Genomic DNA, 22,042 nt, shown 5'->3' with positions numbered 1-22,042 from the left:
CAAGCCCAGGCCTGACTGCAGCAGGCACATTGCCACTGATTGGCCATGAGAAGCATGAAAAAAAACATGGGCATCTTGAGAAAAAAAGCTACACATTTACTCCAGTAAATGCTCCAAAAAAAAACAAGCTACAAATTGAGGTGTAGAGGTAAGGCTCTGTTGGTAGGACTTTAACAGCTTGTATCAGCCATGGGATGGCACAGGGTACAAAAACCTGTAAATCACTATTCCTAAATTATGCTGACAGTGTTGCTTCTCACCTCATTCAGTCTCCAAAGGATCTTGTTTTTTTCTCCATTACTGGAATTAGTTTTGCCCTAACATATGGGACAATTTTTCCTCTCTTCTGTCCATTTGCAAACATAAGTGTTAATGTATGTTAAAACATAACATGAAAAAAGTTAACAGACATGCAGAATTTGATTGAGGTTATCGTCGTGTGCCTAATACATACCAAATTATCATCTTTAGAGGACTTAAGTTAAGCATACCTTATGCTACAGCTTTTCATGTTTTCCTGTCTGGCTTGAAGTGATCCTGCCCCTCCAACTCACATGTTTCATCTCCCCACCTCTTAAAATGCCATCCCCTACCTGTGCCAGCACACCTCTTCATGAAGCTAGGGTCTAAACTGGATACACAAAGAGATCAAGGTTAAAAATCATTTAGGGTGGGTGGGCAGGGGAAATAATGGAGTAGAGAAGGCCCACATGGAAGTTCAGGGGGCAGCCAGGCTTTCCTTCTTGAAAGTTTAAAAGGAAGCTACTTAATTAGCTGCGTTCAAAGCATGTTGCTTTAATTATCCTTCCCACGGAAATCCCTAGGATTTACAGTGGTGCAGCAACACTTTTTCTGTATTTGCCCACACTGCTAATATTGTCTTCATCTTGTTTCAAAATAATTAAAAAACCTCAACCAACCACCTAACTAGCAAACACAAAAAGTTTCATTTGCAGTCAAAGTTTAACCTATATAAATATGTACATTAGTCTCAACTGACTTGACTTGCATTTGACCTGCTTCTTGTCTCTGCCACCCTTCGCTCATGGTACTAGAAAAGCAAATTGAATTTGGAGAGCCAAAGGTCTTCTGCACCTTCAGGAATGGAAAATTACTCCACTGAATTTCAAGCAAGCCAGTCTGAAGTCAAGGGGTCATTTTGGCCTTCGCCACAGCACTGAACAGAAAAGCTAGCACGTCCCTGAACAAGTGCTGAAGATTTGCTAACAAAAACTTTAGTAGGACACACAGTGAGGGCTATGGTGAGTCAGCATTAAGCACAGTAGAAAGATTAGTTTTTTAAAAGTCAAAAGCAGAATATATAAGCATTTCATAATTAGGTTACTATTTTTTTTCAGTGCAAGCAATTACCTACTTTTAGCCTATAATTCTCCATCATCGCTCGTAAGCACTGAAAGTCTGGATAAAAGACACTTCACATCAGACTACTATAGTACTACAGAGCACGGATGCATTGCTACACAAAATCCTGGGGACTTGCAAACATCTGCGATGGTCATTTGTAGAATGCAAAACCAGCCTGACATTGAACACTTTGAGATTTAAACCATCCTCTCTTTTGTCCTAAGAAGTTGCATGAAGCATGAATATTTTCACGTCTAAAGAGGATTGCATCCAATGTACCAGGGACAGAATTTCCTAGCAGCCAAGGTGGCACAAACACACACCATCCACCACAGACATCTTCAGACCCTTACTTTCTACTAAAGCATTGTCATGCAAGCGAATAAAGCTTCTTGATGGTTTCTCTTAGGAGAAACAAAGCAGGCATTCGAACAAGTTGCAGCACCAGTGACTCAGAAGTCCAGTTGTGAAGACCTTAGTTATAATTTTGAAGGCACATGCAGCCTTTGATTAGTCACACATGCAGCCTGAAAGACTCTTCCTCAAGTCCTTCCCCAAACAATTCTTGAAGTTTTGACTTCTACAGCTTTTTTTGTTTGTAGTTTCAAGAATATTCTGAAGCCAACAAATATATTAAATGGATCTGTCTCTTAGATAAGTTTCAATAGAATGTATTACGACAAAAATTCATAAAATAACATACAAGTTGTTGTATTTGAATTTCCAAAGCTCATTTGTTAACCTGGCCTGAAAGTGGTATTTGCCTGTTTGCAATTAAACCTGCTTATGGTTGTACTGAATGCAAGTATCAGACATGTTAGTCGCGGGCTGGAGTTCAGAGTCTGAGTGCAGAGAGATGTGGGGCAAATTTTCTTCTCAATTATATCATTATGAATCAAAAGCAACCAATTTTAAAAAAATCAATTAACAATTGCTGTAAAAATGACATTGTGTTCTGAGCTTTGCTGATGCTTATTTTTGAATATTTGAATAACTCATGGAAATCATCCTAGGTAAACATGGTATTTCAGTTTATACCATAAGAACATTACTGATGATACAAAAAAATGTCTGAGGCTATATAGATTACATCTGCTTGAGGAAGGAAAGTAAATCACACCTTTTCTATGGCTTTCAGTTACCTTGTTCACTTATGTGGTGGGTGTCTTTTTTTTTTTTTTGAAACATCTGTAAAAACCCAACACTGTTCAAGGAATTAAAGTTCTCTGTATTAATGTAAGAACATGCCAAAAAACACCACAAAACTTTATTAATAAAGTGCTGAATAATAGGTGATTAGACACTTGCCAAAGGCTCATTCATGACAGCTCCCACAGACGTGCTGGAACGCTGTGGAGGACAACACTGACCCAGGGCAGCCAGAGCTCTGCATTAGCCACAGTGGGGACGCGGATAAACTGCATCTTTTTTGGAACTCATTTCTCTAATCCAAAAAAGGAAAAAAGGAATCTGCAGGACAAATCTGGTCTCAAAGGTTTCTGGAGGAGTAGCAGTGGATGCTGCTTTCAGAGTTGGGCAGTATTTAGATTTCTTTTTCTATTAATTCTGGTTTTTTTAAGATGCATTATTCTAACTCATTAATTTATTGCATTATTTTGGGCAGAGAGATAGCTGGACTTCTATTCTTTTATCTTAATTATTGAATGATGCTTCCAGTACGCATTGGAACAAGCATTTAAGATGCCATTTGTGGGTTGCTGTGGGTTTTTTGTTTTGTTCTTTTTAATTCTCTGGCAAATTGCTATGGGATTTTGATTTCTGCTTGCCTCATCACTATTATGTTCTCTCTTTGTGATAAATTACCAAACTGATCAGAGTTTGTACTGCAAAGCAGTCAGAAAGAAGTGATGAAAAGCATGCAGTTTTGTGCTATGTGAACAGGCTTTCTTGAGACTTCTGGCTTCAAATTCAGAAAGCTGGAATTCATAATGAAAAACACTCCTACCTGGTGCACAACCCCTGTCCCTCACAGAGTGCAATTATACAAATTATGCTATATGAAATGTGAAGACAGGTTTTTGTTATGTCTATCCTGTGTTCATTTTCATGTTATATTCAAAGTGTTTGTAAGCGGGTGATATTGGAATAGAATACTGGTGGTTTCTAGAAGACTAAAATGGATGGAGATATTCCAACTGATATATTTTTTTAAGCTATTTTTAACTGACACATTAATGAGGCGCTGGACACAAAACTTTTAATGATTATATATCCGATATCTAAATAACAAAACATGAGAGAGAGAAAGATAAATAAATAAACAAATCCATCCCTTCCTGGCCCCTCCTGGCATGGTGCAGCAGGTTATGGGCATGCTAGCTGTCCCAAAGTAACTCAACAGCTATCCAGAGCTAACTGTGCATTTCACCTTTTCATTCCGTATTAGAAACTACTGCCCACAGCAGTAAGTACTACAAGTCAGCTGTTTCATCTTTGCATGGGACATACACAAAAAGTAATTACTAAGCGCTGCTTCATCATGTATTGTGACAGCACAACTGTGAATGCTTTCAAAACTACATTGTTTGGAAACACAATTAATGTCTCCAGGTTACTTGTCTAGTTCTAGATGGGAACATCTTATACATCTAAGGGGTTTTTGTACTTTTTGCAGCAAAGTATAAAACACTTCAAAATTGAGAATTTAAATTGTCTCTTGGTTCTTGTAATCTTGATCATAAGTTCAGTTAACGCACACTTATAGTGGACTTTTTTTTTTTAAGTTACTGCCTGATAACCAGATGGAAAGAGCAACTTCTACATCTGTTCAACCTCAACATCAAAATCCTACATCTTTCTCTTCTAACCAGATATCAACTTTTGTAATGCATAAGAATTATTTTTTACCTTTGTACCAAGTTTGGCTTAAAATAACCAATAGGTTCAAAAGTTAAGCAGCAGGAGTGAATACATGCACAGTGCAATCAGGTAAGATCTCATTTTCATAGAGCAGCAAGTGAAAAAAAGCATGTACCTGGACCTCTCACTGACACGCAGCATAAGCCCAAACATGAGCGCAGAACTGAGTTTGGTCATTTAAAAAAATCCTCCCATGATAATTAAGCTGAACTTATGACTAAACACAATTTTGCAAACATGAACAGTCAAATAGGAACTTGGATAATCATATAGAAGAACTAAAAATAGTGTCTGTGACCACAGTGGTAGTACTTCCTGAAACATGAACAAAGCAATAGGTATGTTTGGAAATTTAAATTTGTAGTACAAATTTAAAGACAGTATGAACTGTCAAAGCATACTAAAGGCTAGCTAGTATTAACACTGGTACTTACAAATAGCATAGGTTCATAATTCTGAGAGAAGATGAGCATTCAAAATTCCCCAAGTACCAGTGAAAGATGACCTGAAAAAGTTAGTTCTACCTGGGCAATAGAAGCACTCAACAGAACTGGGAATTGTACTAGTAGGCGTAGAATAGCTTGAAATTTTTTCTTCCTTGTCCTGTTCTTCCATTTCCAATTGCATCATTATCACTAACAAAAAGATAAATCAAATCAAATCATGACATTCAAGTTATTCTTGCAGCTTATCTGACTTCCTCAATACAACCATGACAAACGCTTGGTTGAAAAAAAAAAAGATAAGAAAAAAGCCCAAACCAAAACAAAAATCTGAACGAATTGTTACATAAGCTCAGAGTATCATTTAAGAAATATAGCTGCTCTGAAACATTTAAAGAGAACACAAAGGGCCTTTACAATAGTATAACCTTTGCTTCTGTCTGCTAGCATCACAGTTTACACGGTTTCCATGGAAACCCTCTGCAAACATATGAATGTTCTTGTTGCGTTAGATGTTGAACAGAAAATCCTTTGTGGCAACTCTGGAGGGCCATGGCCAGTGCCAACCTCCCAGCGGAATAATACCCTTCACTATGCCTTGCCCAGCAGGCTCATGACACACTCGCTCACATGGCACAGCTGCTGCCATCGCTTGTTTTTCCTCAACTATTAAAAAAAAAAAAAAAAAAAGAGGTGCACATCCTAACTTAAATATTTCTTCCCACATGGAGTGCCTGTTTTGCTGCCTATTGAATTGATGGCAAAGTCTCTGGTACTGGACCCTCAGATGCAACTCAAGAGCTGCAGAGTGAGGGCACTGACTAGGAGGCTTCCAGCAGGCTTCCAGTCAGGGCACTGGGGAATACATTTACATGATGAGTAGACAGCTACCCAGAAAGGGAATGCCACAATTCTTCATTACTAAATATTTTGAGAAAAGCACATTTAAAAAAATATGTAAAATTCTCAGGATGTGACAGGCACACCAGCCCAGAAGAAAAAAAAAAAAAATAGTTTCATCACCTTGTTTCTCATCATGGAAAGATCAGCTGATCTACAAATAACTCACAGCCTGGATGGGCTCCTCCTCCAGCAACAGAGGCAGGAAAACTCTACCAAAGATAGTCTTAAATGTCATCAGGAGGGCTGGTTTCTTTTTTGGTAGTTAAGGGTATGTGTGAGTGAAAGCTGAGGGACTAAGAAACCTTGTTTTCATTTTAGAAAGGAGGAGCTACTGTCAAATATCTGAATGTTGTGTTGCATCTGACTTTCCTCAAAATGCACATCCCCCCTGCAGCTTTAAATGTTCTACCAGTACTGAAACAAAAGTGTTTCTAGTCAAGTAACTTAAAGTGCACCTTTAAGACTAGTGGCACACATAGCTGGAGCATGCCTTGTTTGTAGTCTGAAGTATTCCTTTATAACCTTATTTCTCTGAAACAACAAATTCCCAGTACAGCAAGTTTGATTCTAATTTCTGAGATATCAATGGCATAATTTCTGTAATTGCTTACAGATGTGCACAGTCTGAGGAAGGACAACAGCTCCAACGGCCGCATTCCAGATAAAATCAGGTCTGCAGACTCTGCATGGGAGGTGAAAGCCTGCCTGTCCTGTTCCATGTAGAACTGGAGAGGCCTTTTTGCTTGTGGTTGGACAACTCACCTGCAATACAGCCATTTCCAGCCACAATGACAAAAATTAACAATGTAATAATTTTGTCTTAGAAGCTGCAGAACAAAGACAGATTTTGTACTAGGAACAAAAAAACAAACAAAACCCCCCCAATAAACCAAACAAAACCACCAACCAACACTTTTACTTTGACAACACTCTTGATTTCTAAGTTTATTTCTGCCCCTCCTAGAGGGGGCAGCCCAAAAGGAAGCCCTCCATGCTTTCTTGCGGCCACTCTCACCTCCCACCCACCACCAGCCCAGGCCCCGTGCACTGGCCGCCAAATGAGCTCTGAGGGTGGCCAACCTCTCCTTTTAGCATTGCCTGCACAATGAAGTAAGGACGGGGTCAGTCGTAGCTGGCGTAGTTCTAATGCTTTAATAGTCTATTGTTCCCTTGTGCTCGGTGAGATAAAACACTGAAAGCTGGCGTTTCCTGAGGGGAAGTGAATTCCCACTGTGCGTAGAAGGACGTTGGCCAAGGGCTCGGCTTCACAGGGGGCCAGCCCGCCCCGTGACTCGGTGGGGAGATGGCGGGTTTGTTTTTGTTAGCAGGCGGTTTGCAGGAACATCTGCTCAGCAAAGCGGTGGTTCGGCTCTTGCCCATCACCGCCCGCAGGCCCTTCCCCACGGATCTGTGCAAAACCATGTTTACTCCCTCTGCAGATGGCTATCACTATAAAGATACTACATTGACAGTCCCACAGCTAAAATTTGGCTGCTACCTGATCAAATGTTTATGCTCTGTGCCCTGCCTTAAACTGTAGAAGGACTGAAAATATAATGGCTGCTACTGAGCTATAGGAAGTTTCCAGGGAGAGGGGAGCCATGGCATGAGGTCGGGGCAGAGCAGCCTGAAAGCAGGGCTGGAGCACCCCCAGCATCACATTCACCATGTTACAGGTAATGATGTTTGAGTACCGGGATGGGAGAAAGCACACAATGGACAGAAATTAATCCAACATTACAGGAAATTATAAGATCGAGAAGTCATTTTATATTTTCACCACATCCTCTTGTCCGATAAAGAAGTGCAGTGAACATCATTAATGTCCCGCTAATGAGACATCCAACTGCCCAGAACACAGCCATAATGAACGTGAGCTCTGTTTCCACCAAATCTACCAGAAAGATTTGTAAGGGTCTGCTTTCCCACTGACATGGACACGTGACTCCCATTAGCCTTAATAAGGACGAGTGCATTCAGTGGGCGAGAAATTTCCCAAGGTTGCATAACTGAACTGTGACATACTGAAGACATGGTATAGACTGCTAAGAGAGGTCACCCATCCCAAAACCACAGTGATACGCCAAATTCTTTCATAAGTTTCTCATGAATTTGTTCAAATTTTGTCACAGTCAGAATTTCCTTGCTTTAGGCCAGCAAAAACATTCAGAACTTCTCTTATGACAAAATTATGGAAGAGCAAATCTGAAAGCGGGATGCTTAGCTCCTATTTTTAGGCTGAAAAACCTAACTTTAAATATGTGCTTTCTTTTTTATCTTAATGCATTGTCCCTGCATACTATTCTTGACTCCATAGTATATAAATTCTTACTTCCATAACAATTCAAATTTGTTGACAGGATGATAGGTTAAAGTTTATCTTTCAGCCTGCTTCCCCTGCACCAGTCAGAAAAATCTAGTTTTGTCAATTTATGTCCCTTTCAGTGCTCGGCGAGGCAAGGAAACAGTGGAGTGCCAGAATATAGAAACAATGCAAAAAAAATGAATGCAGAACTGAATATCGGACTCATAGACTAAGCTCTGCATGCCCTCACAAAACTTTGAGATTAATACTGCATATCTCAAAACTGCATTTAAGAAAAAACTGTTGAAAGCATGAGTAACCTACTAAAAGTTAGAAGCTTTTTCTTCATCTTTTCTCCCCAGTTCAAGTTTATGTATTTTAAAGTACTTGGATGCCTCGCCTTTTCCTTTCTTGGACACCAGAAAATTGAATTTCATAGGCAATTTAAAAATAGTTGGTCATGTGTTTATCATAAGAAATCTATCTGATGAAATCCAAGACATTCAATGGTATTATAGCATACATTAATGAAGGCTGCTTCATGCATTCTGCTTTAGCTTTAAATGAGAACAGACTTCTCTACTATCTCCCACTGCAATGACTAACACAGGAGAGTATCTAGTGTGCTACTACTTACACACATGATAAAAGTCCATTAGCACACATACTCACAGAAGTTGAACTACTTTGATACAATAAACTGAGATAGGGAACTACAGTGCAACAATTGCTGTAACTGCATGACCAGTGTTGTGTTGCATTTTAGAGCCAAATTTTCCAAATTAAATCCAGATTACATACCTATTTGTGGCTAGGCTGTTAAAAAACAAAACAAAAACACCCAAACAACAAACCCAACCACAAAAGACAAACTCAAACATATTTGATTTATTTTATTTCATAGAGTTAAAATTAAAACCTTGAAGGCCAGTACAGCAAATCATGGTGCTGCACCACAGCAGAATCAGCCCTGTGCCTGATTATGGTTGTGCTCACTTTAGCTGCCAGCATATACTCAAAACTCTGAGCCTACTCTCAGTCCTACCAAGGCTGGAGTTCTCCTTGACTTAAGTGGAAGGAAAATCACATCACCTATTCCTCAAAAAAAAAAAGTAATATGCAGAACAATTGAGGCAAACTGAGTAACTGATTTATGGATTACACAGATCCTAACTATACAGGAAAACCCCATTCAAACACAGAAATTTAAACTCACCAGTCATGTCACGACATTGCCGATAAAAATCACGCCAGTATGAAACAGAAGACAATCGAAATACAAGACAACTTTCTGCAGCATCCATCCCCAGCCATTCTGTCAAATACACAACAGCAATAGCACAAAGCATCTTTATGACAGGAATAAAAGGCTCTTTAAATGCTTCTTTTATTTTTTATTGAATGAACCCACTCTTACACAAAGTTCACGCAACGATGTCTCGAGCTTTAGTACTGCCAAATTGTGTATTTGATTAGTCAACTAAGGCTTGTAAGTCACATGCAGAACAATCTGAAATATTTATTAATTGTATGTAATTACTTCATGTAGCAAGTCAGGTGGCTGATTAAGACACTGACCTTATTAGTATATTGAGATGTCTCGTTGTCAGGAAGATTAAGATCTTTTCAGTGTTTCACCATAAGTGACCAAACACTTCTGCTCCAAGTCACTGTCTGGCAAAACCCAAGGGAGTTAAGCACCAAAGCCACGGACTCCTCCCAGCTACAATATTAGAATTTTGTGTGGTTGACTCTTCTCACAGAATTCGTAATCTTTACTAACAGTATTCCTCCCTGCAAGGAAGCACATCGCACCACACCTCCAAATTGTTTTAAAAATATGTATATATGAAGACCATAGTTGAAAAAGATATCATCAGAAGTGGCGAGTCGAGAGAAATCTTGTCCTAAATATTTTTCAAATTTATTCATGAGAAAAGGGTGGAGAAAGAAACCACAGCTAAAAGATTCACAAACACAAACTCATTTACAGGTTTGCAAAGCAAATCATTCTACCAACCTGTCACGTAACCCATAGAAAAATGCAGCTGCAGACTCTCTGGATCAAGATATTCACTGTTAGATGAAATTAAATTGCCCAGCTACTATATGAAGTTCTTAGAAACTGGTTGGATTTTTTGTCACTTTAAATCTCTCAGTCAGACAGGCACTAGGTTAAAGTGAATTAGGAAATAACATGAAGCCAGAGCAGAAAGCAATCGGTTTCCAAACTTTAACAACTTCTTGCACTACAGGGCAGTTAAGAGCACTGTTCTACATTGTTTAGTGCCTTGAAATGAACACATTGATTACTGGTCATAAAAACAGCTGCAGCTCTATCATTTCTTAAATATTTACTAAGACACATCAGAGTATAAAACACAGAACTGTATTCCTGATATTCAGACCTTTCTGTCAAAACACAAATTGGCAAAAAGGCTTTCTGGTAAAAACACTCCAGAATGCACTTTAGTTTTAAAGTACAGAACTGTTTTTTTTCCCCTTCCCCGCAAACACCACCCACCCTTCCAAACAAATAAGTAATCCAGTGTTGCACAGGAATTTTAATTGTTTCCATAACTTCTGTTACCTGCCAAAAAAGTACTTAGCATGACATATACAGGACAGTGACCCTATGATACATGTATATTTAAAACAAAATATGAACACATATACACATATGTATAACATGCAACTTATGTAATAGTTAATTTTTGTACAGCTATGAAAACTAGAAGCCTTTGAAAGAGGCAGGCTCTATTCTCTGAAGTAACAGCCACAGTTTGAGTATACTTGACACTCTGGTGCAGATTTACAATTTAGTTACTACAGCTAAACTTCCTGTGCGCCATGTGAGCCAGGCTTGGGTTGGTAACTCCTTGCGCAGTATTAGCCATGACAGATGTAAGTTTGCAGCAGAAATCCCTTGCATGAAAGGCTAAAAAATTAGGATGCACTCCTTAGTATTTGCTGCAAGTACAGTCACACAGATGTCTGGAAGAGTTTGGCTGATGTGGGTGCTCTGACTGAAAGCCTAGCTCCTTTCAAGAGTTGTGTAATATTTATTTATTTATTTATTTATTTTTAAGATCTTGGTCTGTCAACCCTTCCTCACTCTGCATAGTATTTCTTACCACAAATAATGGTCCTGGTTTCAGTGGGACCTTTGAAATACTCATCTTGTGGTAGAAGTAATTGCATGACACAAGCTGGTGGGGGACATTTTCAGCATATTTGTACAACTTCATTTATTTAGTTACTAGGATCAGGTCTTAAAACAACAAAAACTTCCTCTAGCATTTGTTTAAGTAAACAACCCACTCTACATATCAGATTTATAAATATACAGTATGCAATTACTGCATATCAGTAGAATCCCTAGGATAGATGTAGGTATTTTGGCAAAGGAGCTTATAGATGTTCCCCTGAATAAACTGCATGGCAGCATAAACCAGCTAGTAGGGGAGGTGTAACAATTCTATAAAACAAAAGTGCATTTAGAAGAGCTTAATAAACAAGGGGAAAAAAAAAATCTGTGGGACTTACAGGGTGGAAGCTAACAAAATATTATCTTCAACAATAGATACTACACATTTTTCCACTGATTTTACAACTAAACCCAGCAAACAGCAGTTTCTGACACCATTAGTGCTCAGAATCTACTTTTGACAGCATTTTTTGATTTGTGATGGGTGGTTTGTTTTTGCATTGTTACGGGCTGGGTGAAGCCTCGAGGCAGACATGCAGCCCTGTTGATAACATGCGCATTTTCCAACCCCGTGATAAATTTCCCATAACTGCTGGCCTGGAACATGACTTTCAGCAACTTGACCGTTTCACATTTGACTAAAGCAGCATCAGTCCATTTGATATAATAGCTCCGAGACTGTAGATGGAAGACAATGATTTTCAGAACACATTACTTTCAATGCTCAACCTCAGACTCCTGTTTTCAGAAAATACTGCTGTTGCTTTCAGAAAGCCAAATGTTCCCTAACAGATTTTTTCAAGTTGGAAATCGAAAGTCAGAAATTACTTTTGGGAGGCGCGGTTAGAATTTGAATACTGATGTAAACAGTGCTGGTTGTTACAGCTTAGGATAGGTTTTATTTTGTATGCAAAGTGTATGTATTTCAGTACTTTTGCATCACTACCACTGAGAAGGTCTGAGCCATTTTCAAAGCCTAAAAAACTTGCCTTTCACAGCTGCAAAGGAAATGACAGGAGAAGAAAAACATAGCCAGTGTATATCAGCAATTAATTCCATCCACAACTGCCCAGCTGTTTGCACATGGAGGAACCCGCCTGTTTCCTCTCTGAGCTTTTGCCACTGAAAGCTGATACGGCGCTTTCAGAGACGCGGGCTGTTGGTAACGCGTTAGGAATGCGCGCGAGATCACATGGAGCTGAAGAAGAAATGAAATCCAGACCAGAGCGCTGCGTATCTATATTACGAGGATAAAGTTATCTGGGGGAGAGGGCGGCAGGAGGTGGGGACGGGAATGGGGAGCTGCTGGCAAAGCCAAGCTCAGCGTGCAGAATGGACACGACTGTCGCTTACTGGCAGAGACAAGGTGAGACGGTCTCAGAAACCCACATGTCTACAGCAGCTCTGTCAAGATGTTTCTACGTTGGCTGTTGTCAAACAGGTAGATTTGGGGACACTTCACAAAAGCCGTTACTTTTACTTGGGATCAGCACTTTTACAATGAAGTTGCTAGAGACCTGGTTCCATCTATACTAGAGTAAGACTTATTGGTAAGTAATCACTACTAACTGGTAATTATTACTATTGGTAAGTAATCTTACCAATGCTTGCAGCCCTGAAGCTCCAGAACTTCAGGCAAAATTCAGTCCTTTAGAGAGACTTTCCTATGAATAAAATCCCCTCATGCCACTCTTGGGATTTCAGGAAAGGCATAGAGTATATAAAAGGAGGATGCTATTGATAACATCCACAAACCCTGCCCTGCTGAGCACCTGGAAATTTCATCCCACTCTGGAATAAACTCAGCAGGCTACATGCACAGCTCATATTTTTCCTCTAACATATTTAAAAAAACAAAAACAACACTTATTTTTTTCCTCCCTTAGCCCAAGCCAGCCCCCATTTAAAAATTCTGAATTATCCATATGGATTCCTTTTTGCTGGGCAAAGCCACACACAGCAAGACTCTTCTAATACATATTACTGGCATATTTTTCTTCAGGTCCACCACCACCAGTTAAAAAGAGCTCCTTTGATCTTTAGTAATAGCAGGTCACCTTTTGAGTTGCTGGACCACTCAACCAGGGGCCACATCTCAAACTGCACAGGTATTCAGAAGAATAACACTAATAAGAAAATATTTGCACTTGACAACTTTCAAGACCAGTATCTAAGGTAAGAATTAACTACCAAAGTGCTATTCCCTTTACAAAAAGACGTGCTGAAGCACCATCTTGCATATTTTGCTGAATAAATTGGGTCTGCTAAAACTACAGGCTTGTGTCCCAGTGTGTGGAAAGAAACACACTCTGCAGAAATAAGACTGTGATACTGTGTACATACAGTAATGAAACAAACGTGAGAACAACATTCTTTCAGCAAACAAGATTGATGAAATATTTAAACATTACTTTTTAAATATGGATCTCTGAAGTTTAGACGTATACTTCTGGAAGACCGGTATCATCTCTGAAACACCTACACAAGCATGCAGTGTTATCACTGGGAAAATACAAAAGCAGAGGACTTCCAGTAATTTACAGTTTCCTAAGGAAAGTAAATCCAAATCCTATGGTTCATTGGAAAGTACGAATTTGTACAAATGGCTTAAAATACCTTCTCTTTTTACTCCCTTGGAACCAATGACTCAATAATGGCTAAACAGAAGCAGCACAATTTGTTTAAATCAGAACTATAGCATGCTTTAGACTGCAAACAATCTCACTATATTCTTGCAGGAATAGTTCCACTGCTGCTTGAAAGCAAGAACAGCACTCATCATTCTTCCATAACTTCACTTTTAGCTGCTCAACATCGGACAAATCCATTGGGGGATGGTTTCTCACATTGCTTACTGCCTGACACAGCAAAACCCGACTTTCTCACGTATTAGAAACGTACACAAAAAGTTTCTGTATGTGATCAATCCAGTTTTACATTGGGGAAGAAGGCATGGCGGGAAGGAGGTAGAAGCAAGGGCACACAGCAGCAGTTACACTGAGCAAGGCCAAGACCTCCAAGGCACGTAGGCCAGCCCTCCAAGACTGTTAGTTCCTTCCACATGAAGTGCTGCAATACAAATAATATATATTACTTAATATACTACTTGTCCCAAATATTGGGCAATACAAGGCAAAACTACTTAAACAGCAAAACACAGAGAAGTTTTTAATCTAAAAATCCCAGAAGAATTAAAAGCTTTATTAGACCTACCTCAAAATCTAAGATATTTCAGCAAACTAAGGGATGGTGACAGTACCGTAGCTGCCTTAAGAAATGATGTAGCTTAGATATGACTCTCACCCCACCCCTATTTATTAGAATGGGTTTTAAGAGTAGTTATTGATTTCAAAATTGTTTCTCAGGCTCAGTTTTCAGCAGTATTTTGATAGAAGGCTGTGAAAATATTGATAGATGTTAAAAGTGACAGCAGAGTAAATTCCACTGCATCAGTAAACTCAGCTGAGTACTACAAATACAAATCATTCAAGTGAATCTTGCAGGTGTCTATATGCCAGCTGGCTAACTATAACACAACTGTTCACTGATCAGCCTCTTTTTACTTCTTCTTCTTCAGAGCAAAATTCTTTCTTGTGCAGCAAACCTATCTAGGATCTATGCATTGCTTAAAAACATGGGAGATGTGTCCCAGAAACAAATACCACAATTCGTCTGCTCTTAAGGATTTATAATTTAAACTTAGGCATGATGCTTCAAGCTGGAAATCAATTTCAGTGACTAAGGCTAAAATTCAGATGCAGAGAGGGCTCCAAGCCTGTGTAGCACTTACATCCCAAAATAGACTTACAGGTGAATAGTAGTGACGTTTTAAGTGGTGCATAGCACTCAGATTTGCTACACAGCAAAGAATTGCACACTAAAAGAATACAAAATGGGTTTAGAAAAATCTCTACTTTTCACATTCAGCTGTAACATGAGAAAGCTGCATTTACTCATGCTGAGAAAGTGCCCACATGAATGAATAGCCAATATATATCACATACGTTGGAATAGTTACTGAAATACGGAAGATGCTTGATAGTGACTAGAAATACTTACATTACATAATGGTTAAGGATAAATTTTCAAGAGGAGTTCATACCTTATTGTTAAATAATCTGTGAGTCACTTGGGATGATTTTTTTTTTTCCCTGGAATTTGAATGAGGAACAAAGTTTCTCAATGTCTAAAAGTTCCCAGTCTGAAAGGAAAATTCCTAAGTGCTAAAGTAATAGTTTTCATTTATCATTCGTATTATGTATGAACTACTAAAACTTAACATCTTCATGTTCAACATTTGTGTTCCTGAATTCATTAGGTCCTAGAGTGAGATTCTTTTTGCCTAACTTTAGATATTTACATAACATTTGAATTCATTATCTAATTAAAGTCTCTCTCTAGGATGAAGTGAGTCATTTTCTAGACTTCACTAGCTTCACTGTAGACTGGCAGTGATTACAAGAGGCATGTAATTCACGAGTAGACATCCATATTGCAGACATCTCAAGTTATGCAAGACACATGCTGCTCTAAGACACTAGCAAGCTACACACAAGGCCGAGAAAACACGTAACAAGAAAAGATCACTTAGCCATTTTAAATACCAAGGGGAAAAAAATAGCAAGTGGTGGATCTAAAAAAAAAGAGCCTACTCATTAAATTCTTGCAATTCACACAGCACGACGGGTAGTACATTTTTCTGTGCATCTCACTAACTTCAGAGGCAAAGGGGTCTTTTACATTGCTCCAGTCAACAAGCCACATCACATACTAATTTTGCAATACAACACAGTATAAAATGAGAACCTAGTGGTAACAAGTAAATACCAAGATCTGACAACAGTAGTGTGAGCATAGACTAAAATATGTTGTGAGAAAATGCCACCAGGCACAAACAAGCTTTCAGAATAGCAAGTGCAGGAGCTGCTAACATAACAAATGTTAATTGAAAAATATATGTCCAGTTCCTTAAAAAATCTAAATTAAAAAAAGGCAACATGCAGGGAATGGAGTAGGATGAAAAGTGAGGGGAGGAGGAATGGGGGAAATGTAATAGATTTAAATTTTATTGGGTTTGTGATCGAAATACAAATTTACTTGAATAGGAAAATGTACATCCATGGAGACTACTATAAAGCAAACAAGTTTAAGAGAAAATGGTGTTTAACAAGTTCCATAAAAGATTTTTAAAGCAACGGTAATGCTTTCCCTCCAGCTCCCAGTAAATGTTTGAAGCTAATGGAAATCTCAAAGACTGTCTTCTGTATTTTATTATTGCTGTCAAGAAAGAAAAATGAGCCAAAAAGTTAGCAAATGCATTACACAACTCCCATTTCTGGACATCAATGTGGTACTGAAGTCTTTACATTTCAATGTTAGCGTGACATGTAAATAAGCAAAGTACTCCTTTATACTGGAAATCCTTTTAACAGTCCATGCTGAAAGTTGAGTTAAAGCAACAACAAACCCCTCACATCCATCAGCACTTGCACTACAAGCACCTTGCTATACTCACCAAATACAGTTATTGCAGTGAAATGTATTGAATGCGTTGCACTGAAATGTACTTGGTAAAAGCTAATTTAAGCTCACCTCCTTATATGACAGCCAGATGATCTGGGGTTGAATTGGCATGATTCATGGCAAACATGCGACATTGTAAGTTACGGTGAAGATGAAAGGATTTTTGAATACTTTTCTAAATCATGCAAGTACCCACCTACAAACATATGCTTTCTTCCATATGACACAACACGTGCAAAACAACAGCAGTGCGAACTTGGTATTTTATGCTTTAAAGAGAATAGCACAAATTTATCTACAGTGGATCTCCACAAAGCCCTATGGACAGATTTGGTCAAAGAAAGTGTTTCTGTGGAAGTAACTTGAGCTCTTTAGTAACCTTTCCTCATTTTATGATTTCTTGGTACAAAATTGGTATATAGCTGACAGATGCAGAAGGCCTTTCAGCTGCTCTAGTAAATCTGTTTCACCTTAAAGCTATTTCACCATCATTAAGGTATTAAAATTTTTTACACAAATCATTATTAGGGTTATTTTTCCCCACAGTTACTTGTCTTTTCAAACATCCACAATGCACACAATTGGTGAAATGCAAGTTCTTCCTGCTTAGGATGATAAGTAGTTGAAAAAATCCTCACAGCACACAGCTGTATCGATTTGTGCAGCTCTTTACTCCTTCGAGGGAAACATCATCAAAACAAGTGTACCAAACCGCTCTTTCTTTTAATCAGGTTTTTTTCTCTTTTGCAGAAAAAGTGAAGTTCATAAAATGCCCATTTCCTCTTTCAGTTCATGAATTTGTACACTTATGAAGAACTAGTAGGAAGAAACTTAAAATGTATTCAGTCTACATGCAAAGTTAGACACTTTAAAGAGGCTGTACCCAGGGAAAAACTTGCATGAAGCCACTATTAGTCCAAAGAATCTTTCATCCTGAACCGTTGTATCTGATGCCAGGATGACACTATACCTCCTTCACTTTGTATCCTCTTACCAAGAAGTGTGTGTTATCAGCAATGTAAAAAAAAAAAAAAAAGTCACACCATACGTGATTGGCATGAGTCAGACTGGATGCAAGACAGGAGAAAATTAAGACTTGGCAGATTTTATAGGAATCTACTTACTGACCATGGCACATTCACCACAAACTAAGCTTCACCTACATCTGGCAGTCAGAACTTGACCAAAACTGAACAAACATTTACATCTAAATTAATGGATGTCAGCAGTGACAGATTTTGACTGTGTATAGGTCCTTTGGTGTGCCTGATGCAATACAGGTAATTTCAGTCCACTATTCGTTATAATCCAATTATTTATTGACCTCCACCTAATTTAACAAAAAGTTACATTGCGATATAGTTGTACTGGGACTGGCTGAGCCAGTATTGATTTTCCCCTATAGCAGCCCTCATGGGCTGTGTTTTATGTTGGGAGCCGGCAGGGTGTTGATAGCACACTGGTGTTGTGGCTACTGCTGAGTAGTGCTTACACAGCACCAAGGCTCTTTCTGACATTTTCCCCCTCAGTGGGACGGGGTGGGCAAGACCTTGGGAGGGGACACAACCAGGACAGCTGACCCAAACTGACCAAAGGGATATTCCATACCATATGACGTCTGCTCGAGTATAAAGCTGGGAAAAAGGAGGAGGGGGGGGAGGGGGTGTCACCCTTGGTCCTCTGAGGTAGCCGCTACATGTATTGGAGCCCTGCTTCCTGAGAAGGCCCGACATCGCCTGTTAATGGGAAGTAGAGAATAAATCTGTTTTCGTTTTGCTTCTGCACTGGACCTTTGCTCTGTTTACATTAAAAATGCTTTTGTGTTACCCACAAGGGTTGTTTTTTTCCTATCTTATTTTCTTCCCCCCTTTTTGCCCTGTTGAGAAAAAGGGGGAAGGGGGGGAAGTAATAGAGCGACTTGGTGGGTACCTGGCATTCAGTCAAGGTCAAACTATCACAATAGTATACAGTTTCTGGTTATTAAGTAAGTATATTTTTCATAAAGTTACATGATTACAGAACAAATGATTGGTTTTCTTGCATTTGAAACCACTGGCAGTTTCAGTTCTGCAACCTGAAGGAGAGGACAGAGACCCAATTAACTGCATGTCCCATCATAAGGCTAAAGACCATCTATTTGAAATGTATGTGTGCACTTTCCTCAAATCATGAGATAAATGATATATGCTCACATGTTTACCAATTCTGTGGTCTTTGTTCCTAATGAAACATACCAACTTACCTGTACAGACCTGCTGGTCTGCGGTACCCTGACTATTTGTGGAATGCTTTTAATACACTGAAATTGTGTTTGCCTATTTTCCTGCCTCTGATCCTGCAGCAGTAACAGATCACAGTTGCCAGATCAGCATTGTCACATGCAGTTACCTTAAGATCTTTTGGGCAAATGTTATCTACTCCTGGCAATTTGCCTTTTTTTTTTTTTTTTTAGGTTCTAAAAATCTTTTCTACCAACATTTCAAGTTGAGACCAATTCTCAAAACATGACCTATGAAGTGAAGCTCCTGCATTAAAATCTCTCAGGAAAGTCAACTGGGATACAAATGATTTAGCTTTCATTCTGCTCCTTATCTTCACTGAGCACTTCTTTTACACTTCAGTCATCTATCAGCTCTCCAGTCTGTCTGGCAGGACATCCATTTCTGATGTACTTGAAATGATTCAATTTAAATGATTTATTGTAGGCTCTCATATCTTTAGCAAATTGTTTCTTAGAATATCTTTTGGCCAGACTTATTATACTTTAAAATTTAATTTGTGAAAAGGACTTTTTTTCCCCCTTTTCTATTTTCTTTGGAGAAAACTTCAACTTTTGAAAGATGTCTCCTTGTTTCTAAGAGATTCCTTAATGCTGCTACAAACCTCTCCTTACCTCTTAAAAATGACAAGTAGCAACAAAAAAAAAGTTGGAAGTCTTTGATAGATAGTATATATTTTATCTAGCTTCTAAGTCACAGTCTTTAAAGAATTGGTTTACTACCTGCAAGCTTCAACTTCCTTATAAAAAGCATTCTCACTTTTACAACTAGCAGAGGCAGAAGGCTGGCATGGGAACTGCAGCGTTCAGTTCCCCGGCTCAGATGTTACCAGTGAACTTTCAGTTCAACCATGCGAACACACTTATTGGGAGTCAGGTAAGAACCAGCTTTGTTATCCCAGACACCATACACCAATGTACTGAAAGCGACACTGATATTTTCTGAAGTCATTGACTTCTACAAACTTTAAGACTGGTATCGACAGGCTTTCTCCTTTGGAGGAAGAAAATGCTCATGAAATTACCTCCTTCCATGCCTTCATGGTAGGTTACTGCTCTAAACCTCAAAGTGGTTTGTTCAATGTATTATAACCAGGATTGGAACTCTTGTGAGTTACAACATGTTTCATAACACCATGCGTTTCATAATTATTTTTTTTTAAGGAACACGTAGTCAAGGACTGCAAACAGAATGCAAACAAAGGGCTTTGTTTTGTTGTTTCTGTAATATTTGGGGGTTTGACTGCTTTAGCTTATTAGAAGAATTAACTCAATCTTAAATTACAGCCTATGTCAAGTACAAATGGTCTAGTGTCATTCTTAAAGATGGTTAGCTGAGAATAAACACATTTGATTCAGCGATCAACACTCACTGATTTGTGTAGCTGTGCTACTGTTAATCCAGAAACATGGATAAATTGAACTTAAAATGAAGAGAACTAATTATAGGTTACTTCAATTACCTGCACAGACAAGCTTCAAACTGAACTGTTAGACATGAAACCCTGCATATCTCTATGTTAAGGCGTAGACACTGGGCAATAGCAGCAACTACTGATCACTGAAAACAGTTCCCGAGTGCAAAGCATAAAGAAATCAGACTCACACTATGTTAGTGATTTTTTTACCCCCATCCCCCTTCAGCCAAGACTCTCCTCAGCCTAAAGATGACAACAACACAAGCCACATTTCCTAGCACTCCACGCTGATAATCAGCGAAGACTGTAGTGTTGGAAAGTCTGAGTTAACAGCATAAGCCCTTCAGAAGAAACAGAATTAAGAGAACATCAGCTGCAAATAACTCGACTGACATCGTTTTAACCTGACATGCCAAGGTACACAACTAAGGCAGATCTTAAAACTAGTTTCACATTTAACAGATTCTTTTCTATGAAGAGTCACTGGTCACTAACAGACAGAAAAAACCCTCATGTTACTACAGCTGAACTGTTAAGAAGTAAATCCAGCTTCAGCAGAGGGGAATCAAAAAGCTGTATGTTTATTAAACTGACTTTCTAAATATCAACATTTGCTAAGGAGTCATCATTACTGAATACAGTTCAATGAGTGAAGGGAAAAAAATAAAATCCTAAAACCACACACTGTTGTTAAAATTATCAGTATTGAGTGGGAGAGTTTTAAGGCTTAGAACTACTTTGGAAAAAGTTCAATTTTAAACACTTATTCCTCTTTCACTCCACTCAGCTTATGAACAAAGCCAAACCAAACTAGGTTGGATAAAACCCCAAAAATCTCCACTGTAAAGTCACAGTGATGAGTTGATATACATGTAGCTCCATATTTTTTATGCTCACAAAGATTTGGCATTTTTAAGCCATCAGGGACAGACTTACTCCTAAGCTAAGGAGCAATTTAAAAACTTAAGTACAATGTGGTAGAGATAGGGTGACATATTTAGTCCCATTTTGTTAATAGTTATAATGCTAGCAAAACAGAATGATTTTGCCTTTTAGAAACAGTATTTAATTTTAAGCTAGATCTGTTCTCCTGTAGTTATAAGCTTACTGATTTAAAATACGCCAGTCTGCAATTCTGAATGAGCATTTTTGGCTTTAATTCCAGCACCACGTAGAAAGAGCTGAAAATCTGATCACCATGTCACAAGCTACTGAACAATTGTATCAACTCTTTTTTTGCAGAGCTGTTCTTCATTAAGTCATAATTAACAGGATTTGATAACACAATCTGTACTCCTAACAGCCTGCTTGTGTCAACTGAAAAAGGAACTGGTGAACTCCAGAGCTCCAGCACTTCTCTCTGATGTTTGGCAGCACCCACTCCCTACAATTCCTTCTGGAGATGTCCACCAAGCTACTCTGACCCCTGCTGCAATCAGAAACTTTACACGAATGCTGTCCTCTGCCTCCTTCTGCCTTGCATGAAACTGCTTTATCACATGGACCGGGGAATTTGACAGGGAACGAGATACAGAACTTATCTGCTGCCAGCAAACTGTTCCCATGATAGGGGCATCAGAAAGGGAAAAATGGCAGAGAGCAATCCAGCACTCTTCAACACATTCCAGGCACTTGAGGAGGGAGAAGGGCACCACCAACAATACAGGATTTTAATGTAATTAAAATAATGCCTTCAAAAGATACGCTGGCTGGGAAAGC

General features: G+C 38.8%; 1 protein-coding gene across 6 annotated transcripts in view; it reads right to left on the bottom strand.

Annotated features, from left to right (window-relative positions):
- Nucleotides 1–22,042, bottom strand: part of ADD3 (adducin 3) — a 102,447-nt gene that overhangs the window by 40,209 nt on the left and 40,196 nt on the right. Inside the window, exon 1 of one of the 6 annotated variants that reach the window (XM_074875249.1) lies at nt 9,113–9,185. The exons of the other annotated variants lie outside the window; for them this stretch is intronic. The gene's annotated coding sequence lies outside the window, so the exon portion shown is untranslated. Of the gene's footprint in view, nt 1–9,112; nt 9,186–22,042 lie in introns of those variants that run through there. 6 annotated transcript variants of the gene reach the window in all.

Source organism: Strix uralensis, chromosome 7 (assembly GCF_047716275.1).
Source record: "Strix uralensis isolate ZFMK-TIS-50842 chromosome 7, bStrUra1, whole genome shotgun sequence".
Taxonomy (NCBI): domain Eukaryota; kingdom Metazoa; phylum Chordata; class Aves; order Strigiformes; family Strigidae; genus Strix; species Strix uralensis.
This window is presented reverse-complemented; position numbering and strand designations above follow the sequence as displayed.